Raw genomic sequence first — 19,615 nt, 5'->3', positions numbered from 1 at the left:
TGCATCCATTGCTCCGGGTCCTAGTCTCTGGAGCAGCAGAAATCAAGCTTGCTCCCTCCTCAATAAGACACCCCTTCAAATACTTAAACAGGGCTATCTTATCACCTCTTAACCTTCTCTTCTCCGGCTAAACATACCCAGCTCTCTAAGCCACTTCTTATAGAGCATGGTTTCCAGACCTGTCACCGTTTTAGTTGCTCTCCTCTGGATATGGTCAACATCCAAAAAGAAAATTTCTTCTTCTTACAGTTCATTCAGCAAACTCCACAGCATTAATTATAACTCAAATTGCAAGACACAATTTCAAAGCATAATGCTCTATTTTAATTTCTATTTGCAGTCCTTTGAAGAAATGTAAAACCATTGAAATGCCCTGTTGCTATGTTTGTTTTCCCACCTTCCACCCACCCTCAGTGACAGCTTTATGTCTTTTAACTGTGAGGTGGAACATGGAACATGGAACAAAAACTGAAATTTTCAAAGGGACCAACTAGTTTTGTTAATATATATATTCCAAACATCCATGTTCTGCAATAGCCAGTAGCTTTATAAAACTTTCAGTAGGACATTCTTGCCAACTTTTCCTTTTCCCCTTAACCACTGTGAGGTCCAAACAGCAAACTTGAATTATGGGCTCATCTACAAATACTGAGGCCTGAGGGGGAAAGCATATGAAAAATGCATACCCTCTCCCCAGTTTGTTCTTTTTTCCCCCTAAAGCCTACATTCTCCCCAATGGAGGATAATAATTTATGGAGTAGTCTCTTTTACAATGAGGAATAAAATATTTAAGGCAAGATGTTAATCCCCCTACATTACTTCTAAAAACTACATAGCAAGTAAAACTTTATGTAAAGCTATGTACAGAGTTATCCATCATTGCAGTTCTTGGTCTTGGTTCCTTTTCCGTAGTTCTTTTTATAGGAATGAGTGCTTTATACATGTTTGATACCATGGAGGACTAGAGGAGACAAAATAGTTTTCTTGGCTTTATGGTTTCTCGTGTTTTTATCAGTTTTGTTATTGCTGTTGTTTGACTGCTACTCATAAATGCAAATCCAAAGAGGTTCCTTATACTTCAGAGGTTCTTTACAGTTCATGACCTTATAGCTCCATTTGAAACAAAACATAAAATTTAAAAAAGTAAATTCAATTTGCAATTATTTTATGCAAAAATACTTTTAATATGTAAAAGATTAAATTTTTATGCCAAGCCAAGTTATACATAATACAGTCTATGTTTTTTAAGTAACAGAGTGACTTTAAATCTGTAAAGGGGGAATAATAGTATATTTTCATTCTTTCCTGGGGAAAATGTTTCCCCTGCCATGGCTTCAAAATTTCCTTAAAATTTGCATCACTGGATCCATATTCAGTTATCAGAGTGAGATAAAATAGATGGGCAGGAAAGAGGGTTTGGATAAAATGAACCACAATTCAGTACTCCTTCATCTTCACCAAACATTTGAGCAACAGCAATGTACTACTACTAGAAATCACAGAAGTCCAAGCAGAGTTCAGGAAAGGAAGAGGCACTAGGGATCACACTGCAAACATATGATGGCTAATGGAGCACATCAGGGAAATTTCCAAAGAAAATCAGCATGTGCTTTGTAGTCTATACCAAAGCTTTTGACTGCATAGATCACAAAAGGCTAAGGAATACCCTTAAAGACATGGGAGTGCCAACACATCTGATAGTCCTAATGAGGAATCTGTACTCAGGACAAGAGGCTACTGTCAGAACAGAACACAGAGAAACAGAATGGTTCCCAGTTGGCAAAGGGGTCAGACAAGGCTGCATCTTATCACCCTATCTGTTTAACATATATGACAGAACATACTTTAAGAAAAGCAGACTTGGACACAGAAGAGGGAGGAGTGAATATAGGAGGAAGAAATAGCAACAATCTGTGATATGCAGATGACACCATAATACTAGCAGAAAACCTCACAGACCTCGAACAACTACTAAGAAAGATCAAAGAAGAAAGTGCAAAGGCAGTCTTACTGTTGAACATAAAGAAAACAAAAACGACCAAAGAGAACTTATACAAATTCAAACTAGACAATGAGAAAATAGAAATAGTAAAAGAGTTCTCATATCTGGGATCAAATATTGATAGAAACGGGGACTGCAGACTGGAAATCAGAAGAAGATTTAGAATGGGGAGGGCAGCTAGGAAAGAACTAGAAAAGATTCTAAAATGCAAAACTATACAACTTAACACAAAAGATAAAATCATACAAGCTATTGTATTCCCTATTACCATGTATGTATGTGAGAGCTGGACAGTCAAGAAAGAAGATAGATAGAAAGAAAAAGTCCAATTGAGATGTGGTGCTGGAGAAGAGTGCTGAGGATTCCATGGACGGCCAAGAAGCCAAACAAATGCATCCTAGAACAGATTAAGTCAGAAATCTCCCTGGAAGCCAAGATGACAAAACTTAGGCTGTCATACTTTGGACACATCATGAGAAGGCATGAATCGTTGGAAAAAAACAATAATGCTAGGGTAGAAGGAAGTAGAAAGAGAGGGAGGCCAGATGGAGAGACTCTATTAAAGAGACCACAAATATGAGTTTGCAGGAGCTGGGCAGAGCAGTGGAGGACAGGGGGCCTGGAGATGTCTCCTCAGCAGGGTTGCCATGGGTTGAGATTGACGCGAAGACACTTAACAGCAACAAAATGGGCAGATATATCTGGAAATCCTCTGAATGGCTCCAGAATAAACCATCTGTTTTAAGCTGACACCTGAACTGTCACTTCCTGCAGGGGCCCATTTGCACTACAGAACCATGGTGCTATTGTTCCACTTTAACTGCCATGGTTCCATCCTATGGAATCCTGGGGTTTGCATTTGAGAGAGGGGCATTTAGAATTCTCAGCTAGATGATGATGATGATGATGTTGATGAGAATTCTTCAATCAATGAGAATTCTATAGACCCTAGGATTCTATGGAATGGAACCACGGCAATTGAATTGAGATAACAGCGCTGTAATTTTGTAGTGTGAATGGACCCATTGTGAAGCTCAGTCAAATATCTGCAAATCTTCCTCCCCCCCTACCAGCATAAGATTCAGCAAATGAGACATCAGGATGTCAATATCAGGATAATCCTCTTCATCATCCTCTTCATCTGCTTCTTGTAACTAACCCTTACTCTCAAAACATGAGTTGCCCTAAAAAATCACAACACTATGGAAGCATTTTAAGACTGTAATGTTCACCTAAAGGTAAGCCTGACTGCATTCAGTGGGAACAGATTCTGAGTCAGGCTATTGGGTGCATGTTGTGGAGTATGCGATCCTTATGGAATCAACTTAAGATTGTGATTTAAAATAAACGTTTTCTGCGTGTTTTCTGCTACTCCAGAGACTAGGACACAGAGCAATGAATTCAATCTACAGCAGGCCCTCCTCTTACACGGGATCTGTTCAGGATCCCCCTGTGTAAAGGGAAAAACACATGTTTGGAGTGGCGCGCGCTCACCATTGCTTTAATGGCCGCACCACTGCTGTAAAGGCTGGAAGCCACCTGCATATAGTACACACTGTACAAGAAAGTGATTCCACCTAAACATTAAGAAGGACTTTCTGATGGTATGAGCTATTTGACAGTGGAATACACTGTCTCGAAGAGTGATGGAGTCTCCTTCTTTAAAGGTTTTCAAACAGATGGATGGCCATCTTTTGGGAGTGCTTTGATTGTGTAGTCCTGCATGGCAGGGGATTGGACTGGACAGCCCTTGTGTTCTCTTCCAACTCTATGATTCTGTGAAAAGAACTGTCAAAAGCACTTTTGAGTATTTCTTGCCTAAGAAAATCCTATGAGATTTATGTGGTCGCCATACATTGATGAGAGACTTGAAAGTATGTACTGTACACACATAGTGATCAGCACCAAACAGGAAAGATATAGATAAATGGTCCCACCATGTGGTTATTCCCTGATGCTACACTCCCCACCCATTCATAGGGGAAAAGTTTGTAACATAGAACAACCACAGGGAGGCACCATTCATCTATGCAGTTTTCATAGATCAGGCTGAGACCTTCACTTCCTATTCTCTTAATTTTTTTCTGTTTACTAAACATACTTATATCTTACCTTTTAATCAGATATTTTAAAAATGTAAAATTATATCAAAATATAAGTCTCAAACGCATAAGCCCTCTGCCCCCTGCTGAGTTGAATGCAAAGTACTTTGCATTTTGAATTCATTTGGTAGCAACTGAACTAAGATGAGGACAAAAAGAGGAAAGAGGTAATAGGAGAGAGAAACTGGGATATTTTAAAAGAAGGCTAAATGTCTCACAAAAGTACAGTTCCCAGAACTCCCTAGCATTGAGCCTGGCCATTTAAGCAGTCACAAACTGGATTATTTCTGCAGTGTATTTTGGATCTTGGAAATGTCTCATTTGTAGGGTCAGCATAAGTCGAGGCCGACTTGAAGGCAGTTAACAGCAAACATTTAAAAAAGATGTTGGTAGAGTGGGAAGTTACATTTCACACATTATGTAATGTATGAAAAGAAATACTCCTATACTGTTAATTTGGAGCAACATAATATTCAAAATATCCATGTCAAAGCAACAAGTGAATCAGCAACATGCATACATTTGGTCTCATGGGCTTCTAGAGATAAAACGTTGGCTGGAAACACAAGGGCCAAATGACATAGATTCCAGCTATGTTTGGGGCATAGCATTCAGATGACGCACACCCTGAATGTGTCCAGAAGCCACGCTGATGCCACACCATCCAAAAAGAACTGGTCCAAGAAGGAGCGGATAGGATCCCTTCCTTCTGACGGCCCGGTTCAGGACTGTGGCAGTGGCCTGAATTGGGCTGGGTGTGTGTCGTTGCTGTGACCCTGGTGCAATCTGTGCCGATGCAGCTGCACACTGCTCTTTTGGGCCGTCTATTTTGGGCCATTGTCAGATCAGGCTTTTATCATCCCATGCCCCAGCCTTAGTGACTAACTTTTGTGGGAGCTTCATATGACTTTGTTATCTCCTCAAAATCCTCCCATGTTCCCCCACTTCTGTTGTCCTTTTCCTAACAGTAGAAAATGCATTTTAGAAGAAAAAGAGAGAACTGCTACACAGTGCCTTTTGATTCCTAGTGTGAGGAGAGCTCAGCCTGGAAATGCCCTAGTTTACTGGGGAAGAGGTGAGATTACAACATGTGTCTTCAAAGTACTGGTATCTTTTTAGTCCTACTGGAGAAGAATTCTGAGCTGGGAAGACAATTTGTTTTAAAGATTAGAAAAGGTCTGTGCTCATAATGAAACCTCTAAGGAAGCCTTTTCTGCCTGGTGATTTTGTAAACAACAGTGAGATTTTGATTGGATACTCTTATTTTTAACTATTGCAGGGAACAAAAATAGTGACTTTGATCAGACTGTGTGGGAGGGGGAAACATTAGCCCCTTCCCCCTAAACAGAATCAGGTGGATTTTTTTTTGGGGGGGGGACTATGGATTTTATCACACAAGGTTAAAAAGCAGAATTTTAACAGGATAACAGTGTCTTTGGCCAATATTTATCACATGACACTTGTGTCCATCCTGCTACTACCTTACATTCCATTTATTACTGTAGTGTACTTTTTCATTGATGGCAAAACCCATCAATAGGCTCTCAATCTCACTGCGATTCCATTACTGGCTTTGTGTGATAGGTCCTTCCACTTTCCCTCTGCCCCCCCCTGATTGTGGCCACCAGTGACTTTCCAAAACTGGCTGCTGTGTGCACATTTGCACAACAGCTGGCTTCAGGAGGCAGTTGGTCATTGTGATCTCTCATTCCCATCCTTCCTCCCAGAAGGTGCCATATGTCAGTGTGGAAAATAGATTACTTTGGATCCCCACACTTTTGTAGGGGAAAGTGTGATATGAAATTACACAAAACCAGTATGCTTCTATTCTTAAACTAGAGCTCTTGTGGTGGGACAGCATGCTACCACAATAAAAGTCCTTGTTTATGTTGTTAACTGCCCTTGAGTCGACCCCAACTCATGGCGACCCTATGGATGAGACATTTCCAATACCCCCTATCTTTTTCTAATGAGTCATGTCTTCTCATGATGTGGTCAAAGTACAACAGTCTCAGTTTCAAGGGAGAGCTCAGGTTTGATCTGTGCTAAGACCCATTGGTTTGTATTTTTGTCCAACCACAGTATCCTCAGTATAGTGCACCCTGTTTTACGTGGGGGCTCCATTCCGGATCCCCCCTCCCGCATAAAACAAAAACCGCGTATGCTCGAGCCCCACTGCAAGTAATGGGGCTTGTGCTCGTGGTGGTGCACAGCGCCGGTGGCATGTGCATGCCATGGGCGCACGTGCCATTGTTTCTTCCGGTGCATGGCACTGGAAGATGCAACACTGCTTTCAGTATATGCTGAAAGCAGCGTATAATATGCCCGTGTATGATGTGGGCGCACTGTATATCCGCCTTGGTCATTATTTTTGTCTTCATTATGTTCAGCAGTAAGCCTGCCTTTGCACTTTCTTCTTTAACGTTCCTTAGTAATTGCTCCAAGTCTCTGATTTTTTCCACTAGTAGTATGGTGTCATCTGCATATCGACTGTTGAAGTTCTTTCTTCTTATCTTTACTCCTCCTTCTTCTGAATCTAAATCTACTCTTCATATGGTTGAAGTTGAACAAATAGTGTGTTAGAATGCAGCCTTGCCTGACCCCTTTGCCAATTGGGAACCATTCTGTTTCTCAATATTCTGTTCCAACAGTAGCCTTTTATCCTAAATACAGATTCCTAATCAGGACTATTAAATGTTCTGGCACTCCCATTTCTTTAAAAGCTTGTAATAGCTTTTCGTAATCAGTGCAGTCATATGGCTTTGCTATAGTTTATAAAGCGTATGCTGATCTTCTTCTGGAATTCTTTGTTGCATTCCATTATCCATCTTATGTTCACAATGTGATTGATACCTAGTGCCTCTTCCTTTCCTGAACCCTACTTCCTTATCTGGATTTCTCTCTCCATATATGATTTGGGACTCGTACAACTCCCAAATTCTTCCAAGTCTCCCAAGATTAGATATTTTGGATACTAGACCCTCCAAAAATTAAGTTTTTAAGTTCTAATCAAAATCCCCTTACACACATACATGTGTGACTGCTGTTTCTGCCAAAGGGGAGAAATGGATTTCTTTTCTCCTTTGCCCAGCAAATAGAAGCCAGCGAGGTACCCTTTTGACTAGAATGTGGAAAAAACTTGCTATTATGCCTGGTTGGGGAAATTATGGGATCAGAAGTAAAAAAAAAAGTAACTGTTTCAAGGTCTGGATTAAGAAGGCACACGGACTGAGAAGGCAAATGGAAGGAAAAGGATTAAAACACCTCCTTGATGAAATTCACTTGTCCTGCATTTCATATGTTGTTTTTTTAAGTAATGGGAAATGCATGAGTGAGAGCTGTAAATGCATGTACTCTAGCCTTGAGAGGCCACAGTAGCCCCCCATCCTCCCAGGATCAGGCTTGTGGTTGCTGTTGATAGGGTGCCGTGTTCCTGCAAGATGGTGGGCTGGCTTGTGTTTCTCTGACTCATCCCAGGATGCAGTTCTGCAAGGCGCAACAGAAAAAGGGAAGTCGGTGTCCACGAAGGGGGAGAGCAATTGCCCCTTGGAAACACAAACCAGGGAATTTTAGTCTTACTCATCATATTATTTTTATATTTGGTTTTTAGCTATAAACCTCAAGACTTCTGTCAGCACATTAACTCTTGAGCTGGTGAATCTACATCCAGCTGAGGCCATAATTCTTGTTCCCATCTTGAGGGCTTAAACTCAACTACTTAGTCCCTACTAGAGTAGATGTATTGAATCAACTGTTGAATTGGAAGTCCACAGTTTTAAATCCTATTGATTCAGAGGGCCTGTTTGGTTGGAACAAGTAACTGGATTTATGTTGCATTTTTAAGTTGCCAGTCATAGGTGATCCAGACCTTTTTTCATAAGGCACTTCTTGTGCAGTGCAAGGATATCATCTTTTCCCTAGCAATCCAACCACAATATTTGTCACAGGATGGAGTAGAGTGTCTTTCCTCTCAAACAGTTAAATGTGGGTAAGCTTTTGAGAGTTCCCTTACACCCACAAGATGTGGTAGAATACAGTGCCAATAAACACAGCCAATGACTGTGCTGTATGGGGTTGATGAGAGCTGTTGTCCATGCAGCACATGATGGAGGCTGAAATTCCTGAGCACCTTTTGAATGTTATCCACAACCTTTATAGCAACAAACATAAAGTCTGTGCTGATGCCTTTGGCTGCACCATTTTCTGATCAACAATGAGGTGTAAATGTTTCTTAAAAGATTAGGTCTTCCTGTAGTCTCACTCAAACTCAGGAGCAGAAATAGTACTGTAGATCTTTTTTTAAAGTGTTGAGTGATGGAGGGAATAACAAGCAAGTTCATTCCTTGTCACATAACAATACTCTTTGTTGTTTACTGGTTTTTTTCATTATCCTGTGCCCCATTTATAAAATTCTGTTGTACTTCACTTCTGCAAGCTGAAGTTAAATCCTCCCAGATTTCATTTTTTTTAAAAAGACTATACAGTCAACCCCACACACTCATTCTCTTTCTGGTCCTTCTCTGTGCCAGGCTCTACGTGCTGCCATTTTTCAAATCATCTGAGAGAAGGTTCTTCTACTGCCTGATCCTCTCCCTCCTTCTTAACATGCTGGCAGTATAAGATATTGTTGGACTGAGCTAGTCCTTTCTTGATAGGGTTACCATATTCTAGTCCATCGGATCTAAGCCTCTAATTTGCCTACAATGCAAATTATTATAAATTTCCATTCTGATTATGCAAAGTCAACACATTAGTCATTGAACATTTTCTACCACTATGTTTCAACCGCAGTATAATATCGAGCTAAGATCTCTTTTTTTTTTCTTTTCCCCACTAGCTAATGTGAAGAGAAGGAGGCTTCCAAGCAGCCCCAAGCAGTTTTACTCTCTTGAAGCTGTCTGGATGTGAAGTTCCACTATGCTACCTAGCCCTAGGCTCAAGCCACTGGCACAATCACCACACAACACAAGGCCATCTCTGTTTGCCTCCTTTCCTTTCCTGCCTTCTGGGTCTGTAGGGGGAAGGAGGGAGCAAATCGAAGTATAAGGTGGCATTGCTATGCCTGTGCAGTAGCAAGTGGAGTCTGCAGGGTGGCATGAGGCTACCGCCAGTGGCAGTCTTTTTACATGGTTTCTTGCTTCATTGCCACTGCCACATTTAATCCATCCATTGGCCTGTGGTGAAAGAGAAATCCAAGATTTACTGTTTCAAATGGCCCAGCCAGTTGGTACATCTTTTATTCCCTTCAATCTGGGATTTTTCAGGTTTTTCAGAACAAATAGCAACCCTAATTCTTGGGCTTTTATAGTACATAAGCATTAGACTAACATTGGGATTCACACACTGGATTCTACAGGGTTGTCCTCACACGGGGGAAATTGGAAGGTCAATGCAGTGCGATCCCAAATGCAATCATGGGGTTTCACGTTATTGCTCAAGAAGTTATCACACATAATCGAAGTCAATGCTAGGTCAATTCGAACCCAATCCAGGGTCAACCAAGAGATGTGTAAATTCTGGGCAATAAAGAATTTACAAATCCTGTTCCATTCCAAAGTTGCATTCAATTCAAATTTGGCAGATATGGAATGCATGTCTTAGTCGCCCTTGGAATGCCTTCAAATCAGATTACAATTCCCAAGCTCCTTTGCTGGCTGCAATTATTCCCTCCCTCCCTCTGGGTGTGGGGGTCTTTTCTCTCTTCTCAGAATTCTGGAGCTGTTTTGGGGATGAAGCAGCAGCCCTCCCCACAGAGACACAGGAGTATATCACACAGAGCTTTTTGGAGATTTTCTGGCTCAGTTCCAACAATGCGCAGTCATAACGTGAATGTGTTATCAGACACCATTCCTTTCTATGGGAGCTCCTTGTGAGGTGCTTCTGCAGTGATTCCAAAGTGACCCCTCATTTTGGTAAAACTGTCCTCCTTCCCTGCCCCCTCCTTAGCTGTCATCCTTCATGGAGTGAAGAAGCAATGATGGGATGATGGGATAGCTCACTGGGGGTCCCTGGGCCCAGGATTGGGATGCAGGAGAAGGCAGAGGATGATGGGATAGCTCACTGGGTGACCTGATTCCTGGGACTAGAGCATAGGGTAATCACTGCTTTTATTGCATTGGCTGATCGGGATGCAGGAGAAGGCAGAGGATGATGGGATAGCTTGCTGGGGGTAATGAATGAACAAATAATGTGAGTTGCCTAAATAACATGAAATAAGGGGTAATGAATGAACAAATAAAATGAAACGAGGCAAAATCACGGAAACTGGAAGCAAGCCCCGTGGGAAGTGTAAAAAGGCCGCAATCCGATTCTGCCCTTACTATGCATGTGCAGGGATGCTAATTCAAATTCTAGACTATGAAGGGTACGTACTCATATGATATATATATATATATATATATATATATATATATAATTTTCACTACTTTATCTTTGGGATGGGTGCTGTGATCTTCTGTGTGTTTGATAACCATCTGCATAATAGCGTTCATTTTCGAACTGGCCCTACTTTCTTTTCTTTCAAAATTGAGAGACATTCCTCCCATGTGATAACGTCCCAGGAGAGATTACTGTATATACTCGTGTATAGGTCTAGAAATTTTAGTTAAAAAATTGACCCAAAAAAACTGAGTCGACTTATCCATGGGTTAATGTAGGTACTGTACTTGAACTCTAGATAGATAGATAGATAGATAGATAGATAGACAGATAGACAGACACATAGGAACCATCCTCTGGTAAAAGGTAAGAGTCTTATCTATGCTGGACGCACTGACCCTCCTTCTACTCTGTCTCATCCATCCAGCCTTTAGGGTGAGTGCAAACAGTTAGGCCTGCTGAAATTTTGTAAATTCTTTGACATTGTTTTCCTTTGCTTCATCCTTTAGGTTCATCCTTTGTTACATACCTCTAAGTTTTACCCTTCAGTTATCCATGTCAAAATCCATAATGTAGGTCCCCAAACCTGCCCTTGATTTATATATGAGGTTGACTTATAGTCAAGTATATATGGTATGCAAAAAACCTTACTAGGTCAATAATCAGTTTTCAAAAACAGTCTTCAGCAGCCTTGCTCCACACAGCAGTTGTTGGACTAAACTCTCTCTCTCTGTCTCTCTCTCTGTCTCTCACAGGTGCTGGCATTTGTAACCCCCTTCAAAAAGTAACTTTTCCAAGCTCTGGTCCTGTTGCTGTGAGCTATCCTGTCTTCTGCCCCCTGCCTCTGTTTTCAGTCTGGAATTTCTGAGGTTAGCTAAAATTTCTTGCACATATACAGAGTCCCAGCTGGCATGTAGGAGATCCAGCAGCTGACTGAACAACTATTTTTATTCTAAAGCAGCTGCAATGAAAGTACTTGTCTGGGATGAAGGTTTTTGCAGTCTAAATCCACCTCTGTGTGCGCTGCTGTGGGATGGGCATTAAGATGACCAGACTGGCCATTGCAATCAGGAGATGGCAGAGGAATGGGGAATGGTAAAAAAAATGCACCCCACTCTCACTCAATTTCCCCTGCCCAACAAGCACAATTTTTAAAAGTTAGTGAATTAAAAGTAAGGATGGTTATGATTATGGATGATAAATATGGATGTAAAACATAATATAACTTTAAGGGGAAAATCATTTCCCCTCTTATTATCATTCTACTGTTTATTTTGGTAGACTTGCCAGGTTTCAGGACCTGGCCTGTCTTTTCCAATTCCTAGAGTGAAAGAAGGATCTCCAGTTGAGAGGTCTACTTTTAAAGGCATAGATACATATATTTCCCCCATCTTAAAGACTTGGTATTTATTATTTAATGAATATCCTGGATATTCTGGACTGAAATATTTATTTATTTATGGTATTTACACCGTGCCCTTCAGCCCTAAAAGGCTATCAGATTCAGAGCGGCTTACAATTGTTATTTTTAATCAGACAGTTCCCTGCCTTCAGGCTTACAATCTAAAAGACACGACACAAAAGGAGAAGGGAATGGTAGTGGGAAAGGGGATGAGGTCCAGCAGTTATTCTCTCCCTCTGAGGCCTGAACCAAGGCAGATGGACGGGAGGGAGAGCTCTTCTTCTTCAGGCTAGCCCTGGTGGAGCTGGGCCTGCTTGTTCACTCCCTCACAGGCCAAAGGATGACAGTTAGCATGGAGGGAGGGTTCTCTAAATTAACTACTCAACAGCTCTTGCATTCTAAAGACCTGATTCCTGGGACTAGAGCATAGGGTAATCACCGCTTTTATTGCATTGGCTGTCACTATGTGTTGGAAAATGTGAGAGATGGTAGTTGGTCTTTCAAACAAAAAAATTAAATTAGGTAGGAAGAAGCAGAACAATAATCAGTCTCTCCTTGAGGGGAGGATTCCTTCCCCACTTGGGCTCCGCCGGCGAGAACGGGGCCCAGGAGGGGAAGGAAAGCCTCCCCGAGGGGAGGATTCCCTTCCCGCCTGGGCTCCGCCACCGCCGTGGCGAGAACGGGGCCCAGGTGGGGAAGGAAAGCCTCCTTGAGGGGAGGATTCCTTTCCCGCTTGGGCTCCGCCGGCGAGAACGGGGCCCAGACGGGGAAGGAAAGCCTCCCTGAGGTGAGGATTCCCTTCCCGCCTGGGCTCCGCCACTGCCGTGGCGAGAACGAGGCCCAGGCAGGGAAGGAAAGCCTCCCTGAGGGGAGGATTCCTTCCCCGCTTGGGCTCCGCCAACGCCGTGGAGAGGACAGGGCCCAGGCGGGGAAGGAAAGCCTCCCCTCAGCGAGGCTCCTTTTCAAATGCAGGGCACAAAAAATGTGTCCTACATTTGAAAATTTTGTCCTACTTTTGTCCCGGTTTGGAGGTCCTGACTTATGGCAACCCTACTTGCACACAAGCAAATACACTATGCAGTGGATGAAAGGGAAATAATTAAAAATGGCTGCAGAGTAGTATAATGAAGGAAAAGAGTGGGTATAGAAAAAGCTAAGAAACAGGAATTTTATTCACATGAAAACTACCTATTGGTGTGTTTGTACTTGTCATTATGTGCTTTCAAGATGACACATGCTTATGATGCCTCTATCATAGGGTTATCTTGGCAAGATTCATATAGAGAAAGTTTGACAGTGTCTTCTTGCCAAAGGTGTCCTTGGCTGAGTGGGGAGTCAGACCATGGTCTCCTGGAGTTCTGATCCAACACTCATTCTGCTGCATCATGCTGTCTCTATAAGCATGTAAAGGTTGCAAAGGCCCTGTTCAGATCGGCCATTAAGGCCAGCCTGGAGGTAGAGTTGGGGCATTGCATCCAAATGATGCATGCACTGACTCTGACCCCCAGGGCACCAGGATGCCGCATGCTGCTCCACACAGCGTGCAGCATCATGATGCTCCTCTGGCGCTGCATTCATATGATGCAGCACCGAAGAAGCGCCGCCAAGCTGTGGCAACGTTACTATGGTGCCCTTTCCAGGGCACAAAAAGGAGCTGCTGGCCCCATACAGACAGGCCAAATAAAGCTGCTTCGGGTCACTTTGAAGGTATGCTGTTTCAATGATGCATGTGTCTTAAGAGTCTGGAAGCTGCGCCAAAGCTGTGCTCCAGTTCTTAGGACTGGGACGTGGCTTTGGCGCAGCTTCCGGACTCTTAGGACACATGCATCATTGAAACAGCATACCTCCAAAGTGACCCGAAGCAGTTTTATTTTGGCCTGTCTGTATGGGGCCGCTGTCTGAACAGCCCCTAAGTCTAAAAATACTGTGGGCAAGAAAATCTTGATCACAATTACATTACTCTAAATATTTTACTTTTACCCATTAATATCATGAGAAGACATGGCTCACTACAAAATTCAATAATACTTGATAAGTAGGAAAAGAAGAAGACTGCATTCCAAATGGATAGAATCAATCAAGGAAGCCATAGATCTGAGTCTGGAAGACCTGGACAGACTGAAATAGGGCTGTTGAGAATAAGATGACTTGGAGGTCTCTTATTCATGGGATCACTGTAAGTTGAAGTTGACCTGATGGCAGTTAACAACAAACCCATCAATATGAAAAGGGGAACGAAATGAGAAATCTGGTTCTGATGTAACATTTGTTCTTAACTGCCTTGACAGGCTAGAACACTTTGTTGATACCAGTAAGATATAATCCCGCAGAGATATATTTTAGTGAGTCAGTGTGGAGTAGTGGTTTGAATATTGGACTCTAGAGACCAGGGGTCAAATCTCCACTTGGCCATGAATACCTGGCTGAATGAAACTACATGTGAAAGGGATCTAGGAGTCCAAGTAGATCACAAATTGAACATGAGTCAACAGTGTGATGCGGCTGCTAACAAGGCCAATGCGATTTTAGGCTGCATCAATAGAAATATAGTGTCTAGATCATGGGAAGTAATAGTGCCACTCTATTCTGCTCTGGTCCGGCCCCACCTGGAATATTGCGTCCAGTTCTGGGCACCACAATTCAAAAAGGATGTTGAGAAACTGGAGCGTGTCCAAAGGAGGGCGACTAAAATGGTGAAGGGTCTGAAAACCATATCTTATGAGGAATGGCTTAGGGAGCTAGGGATGTTTAGCCTGGAGAAGAGAAGGTTAAGAGGTGAGGAGGGAGCTAGCTTGTTTTGTGCTGCTCCAGAGACTAGGACCCAGAGCAATGGATGCAAGCTACAGGAAAAGAGATTCCATCTCAACATTAGGAGGAATTTCCTGACAGTAAGGGCTGTTCGACAGTGGAACAGACTCCCTCGGAGTGTAGTGGAGTCTCCTTCCTTAGATGTCTTTAAACAGAGGCTGGATAGCCATCTTGTTAGGGATGCTTTGATTGAGATTTCCTGCATGGCAGGGGGTTGGACTGGATGGCCCTTGCGATCTCTTCCAGTTCTATGATTCTATGATTCACTGGGTGACCTTGGGCAAATCACACACTCTCAGCTGTCAGGAAACCCTGTGATAGGATCACCATAAGTCAGAAATGATTTGAAACCACACAGTAACAACATACTTTGGTAGTTAATAAATGAATAAACCAATAAAAGCACAAGTATAGGATGAAAGAGACATACCTTAGCAGCAAAAGATTATGTGCATTCACTGATGCAGTTGTAGAACATGATCCAACTGATATTCCCAACTAGAGTAAATGTATTCATTGAATGGCTGAATGAAAAATTAATACATATTGACCTGTTGATTCAGTGGGTCTTCTCTAGTTGGAATTAGATATATGTCTTGGTATGTGCTTGCGACCTCATCGCAAACATATGATGGCTAATGGAGCACACCAAAGAATTCCAGGGGAAAAAAATCAGCATGTGTTTTATTGACTACAGCAACTTATTTGATTGCATAGATGATGAAAAGCTATGGAACACACTCAAAGACATGAGAGTCCTAATACATTTGATAGTACTAAGGAGAAAGCTGTACCAAGGACTGTACACCACTGTCAGAATTGAATTTGGTGAAACAGAGTGGTTCCCAAAAGGGGTCAGGCAAGGATGCATTCTATCACCCCAATTGTTCAACCTATATGCTGAAAACATAATAACAAAAGCAGAGATAGAATCAGAAAAAGGAGAACTGAAGATAGGAGGAAGAAATATCAACAACCTAAGATACACAGGTGATACCATAATAATGGCAGAAAGCATCACAGACTTGGAACAGCTAATAAAGAAGATCAAAGATGAAAGTGCAAAAGCAAAATTAATGTAAAGAACATAAAGAAAACAAAAATTATGAACACAGAAGAGATACAGAAATTCAATCTAGAGAATGAGAAAATTGAAATAATTAAAGAATTCCCATACCTGGAATCAAATATAGACAGAAATTGTGACTTCAGTCAGGAAAGAAGAAGAAGATTGGGAATAGGAAGGACAGCTATGAAAGAATTAGAAAAACTACTGAAGAGTAAAGATATACAACTGACACAAAAGTTAGAATTGTCCAAGCCATCACTATGTACTGTATGTATGTGATAGCTGGACAGTAAAGGAAGCAGACAGAAGTAAAATCAATTCATTTGAGATGTGGTGCTGAAGAAGAATGCTTAGGATATTGTGGACAGCCAAAAAGACAAACAGATCAGTCTTGGAACAGATCAAGCCAGAGACCTCATTAGAAACAAAAATGATGAAGTTGAGGCTGATGGGAAGGCATGGCATACTGGAAGGGACAATAATATTAGGAAAGGTAGAGGACAGAAGAAGGAAAGGAAGACCATATGCCGGAGGGATTGGCTCAGTCAGGGATACCAGTATGGGCTTGCAGGAACTAAGGACTCATTCCCACTACAGTTTAAACTGGATTGTGATTAAATGAGCAGGGTTCCCACTTAATCTGAATAGCTGAAGTGATTCGGAAAGGGGGTGCATGCTTTTGACCCATTAAATCTGCGTCAAAAAGACACTGTTTTTTTCCATTCCTTTTGGGCTGAATCGATTTATTTGAAAATAATTCAGTCCAAGTGGGAACCAGGCGGAATTGAATTTACCGGCTTCCTGGCCTCTCCATCCCTGGCCTTCATCCCCGGCCTCCTCTTGCCTCCTTCTGCCCAGACCTCTCTGTCCCCAGTCTCTCACCAGCTTCCCCAGCCTCTTTCTGACCCCGGCCTCTTTCTGACCCCAGCCTCTCTGTCCCCGTCCTTTCTTCCTCCCAGCATGCTTCCTACCGTCGTCCCCAGCCTACTCTGCCCCCAGCCTTCTTGCCTCTGTCTCTCCATCCCTGGCCTTCTGTCCTCCTGGCATGCTTGCTACCGTTATCCCCAGTCTGCTTTCTCCTTCCTCCTGGCCTACCTGTTCCATCCTCCCCAGCTTGCCTAATCTGACGCAAATGCAGTGGGAACCACGATCCTATTCCAAATCAATTCATTGATTCGGATTGGAAACCAATTTTGGGGTAAGTGGGAATGAAGCCTAAGCAGAGAAATGGAAGATAGGGGTTCTTGGTTGCCATGAGTCAAGCTTGATTCAGGAGCAGTTACCAGCAGCAACAACAAATGTGTCTAGGGACGACATAGCAAACATAGGATGACTAATAGAGCACACCAAAGAATGCCAAAGGAAAATAATCATGTACTTTATAGACTATAGCAAAGCCTTTGACTGTATAGATCACAAAAGCTATGAAATGTTCTCAAAGACACGTGAGTGCCACTACATTTGATAGTCCTGATGAGGAATCTGTCCTTAACAAGAAGCTATTGTTAGCAAAGAACATGGAGAAACAGAATGGTTCCAATCATGTCATCTAATCTGTCATTTTCAGACTTCTTCCAAAATTGTACTTAAAGTCAGCATAATCCAAAAGATAAAACAATACACAGATTTTGTGGAAGCATCTCTCTTATGATCTGCATATCAATAATCCTGTAGAACTTGGGTCAGGATCCTGTTCAACAATGCTGTGGTGGCCACAGGTCATGAGGGAACAGAGATGGACCTGTTGCATTGGAGAATATTGGAGATTTGCTTGCATAAGGGCTTACTAGAGTCTTTCTTATGCAATTGTGTAAAAAGCATAAGCATCAGCATAACTCAGAGCTATGCTCCATAGTCATTCTATCCTGAAAATTTTCCCTCAAGAAACTCTGAAGGCATTGTTTGAAAAGGAAGAACAATAAACGCCATTGACAGCTTAGTAAAAGCAACATCATACCAATACTACTTTTTTTTCAGTGCATGAAAAAAAGTACTTTATACCACAACTCCTCAGATTCTGGGAATTGTAGTGTCAAAAAGTAAATTTCCCTAGCTATGCTCTCTACTTGCCACTCATAAGAGAAAAATAACACATATGTTCCGTGTCTGCCTGTACTTAAAAGTCTCTAAAGTCTGCAAATCTAAGCATACTTAAAAGGGAAAAGGGGCTTAATGGGACTTCTTTCTGAATAAATTCTTTTCACCGCTTACTTCTTTATTTAAAACTGAGTTTTATTACATTGATGGACAGCTCGGTTTCCTTTATTCATCAGTTTTGTTGCATCTCATGTTTGTATGATAAAACCGATTTTCACTGAAATACTTTTTTTTCTTCTGAGGAAAAAGTAGGAATGTTTATCTCTTTTTGGAATGTCAGAAAAACACACACATGGCATTTCTGCTGGACAACACCTATCTCTTGTCCCGTCACACTGTTCAGAGCAGCAGCATTAGGCATGCTACAGCTTGAGATAGTCACTGAAGCACAACCAGGTTAGATATAGTCAGTGGTAAACATTCAGTCCACGTTCCCACTATGATTTAAAGCAAATTGCTGATCGGAATATCTGACCATCATTCCCATTTGAAACCAGTTCTGATCCTATTGTGATTGGTTTCAATCTCAATGAAGCGAGGCAAACTCCGTTCTTTCCTGACACTAGTTCTTTGGCGGTTCTTTTGAAAAAAAAAATTGATTCCGAAGCGTATTCAAATAGTGGGAACAACAGATCTGAATTACATCATGCTGGAGAGGAGAGACTAATGGCAGAGGGATGTTTACCATCCCTCCTCAGTTTTTGGTAGTTCCACCATTCTCTCCCCCTCTCAGCACTGCCTTTGTGCTTGTGGTGTGACCTATGGGTGCATGATTTTTTTTAATTGATAGAAGATTTGATTCATTGATTTTGCAACTACTTGCAAATACTTAGGCAGCAAGCCGGGTGATCAGCAGCTCAGTGAGGCAAGGAGTTGCAAAACCAATAAATCGAATCTTCTATCAATTTTTTTAAAAAAAAATATAGTTCCCAAACATAAGCTGCTGCTTATATCACCAATGATCCTGAGATGACTGACATGCATTTTGAAGTAGTGCAAACTAGTGGAGATGACAACTGTGCCACTAAAGAAGTGATTACAAGGGGATAATGAAAAGATCCGCTTTCATAGTGGGAACGATGGACCTTTTGGAATCTATTCATCGACACAGAGCAAAGGCGAATCCCAAACCAGTTTAAGTGTAAGTGGGAATGGGGCCTCAGATAGAAGAGGAGGGACAGTATTGCTTGTAGTTACAGTTTTTAGTGCCCAGGTTTTGACTTGCATATATTTCAACACACTGATAAAGTCAAGAAAGAGACAAGACAGAATAAACATACAGAAACAATAAGTGCTGCTTCCTTCCAGGGGAGTCACTAGTGGGGTGCAGGGAATGTAGACTACACTAGGTGACACCCTAAGGGGTGTGTGACCACTGCTTCCTAAACATCTACCTTTGGGCAGAAACAGGCTGTGGTGCTCACCTGCATCCCTTTAAAAGGCTGGCCAGGTGGGGTAAGGCTCAATGAGAGAAGAAAGGAGAGAGCCAAGGTTTTTAAAACATATTTTTTTTATTTTTTTAAAAAACAATATTTTAAGATACACACACACACACACACACACACACACACACACACACTTTTAAATTTTCCTTTAAAAATATCATATCTTACGAAATTTTAAATTTAACCAGATGAAACCAGGTACATATAAATACATTTAGGCTGTACATAAGACATTGTCATTTAAAGGTATAATTTTAATTTAATTATTTGTTTATGTCATAGCTATTCTGTAATATACAGGAATTATGATTT

The sequence above is a fragment of the Sceloporus occidentalis genome, unplaced genomic scaffold (genome assembly GCF_023333645.1).
Source record: "Sceloporus occidentalis isolate IW3139 unplaced genomic scaffold, rSceOcc1.0.p SCAF_4, whole genome shotgun sequence".
NCBI lineage: Eukaryota > Metazoa > Chordata > Lepidosauria > Squamata > Phrynosomatidae > Sceloporus > Sceloporus occidentalis.
Note: the sequence above shows the minus strand (reverse complement) of the source record.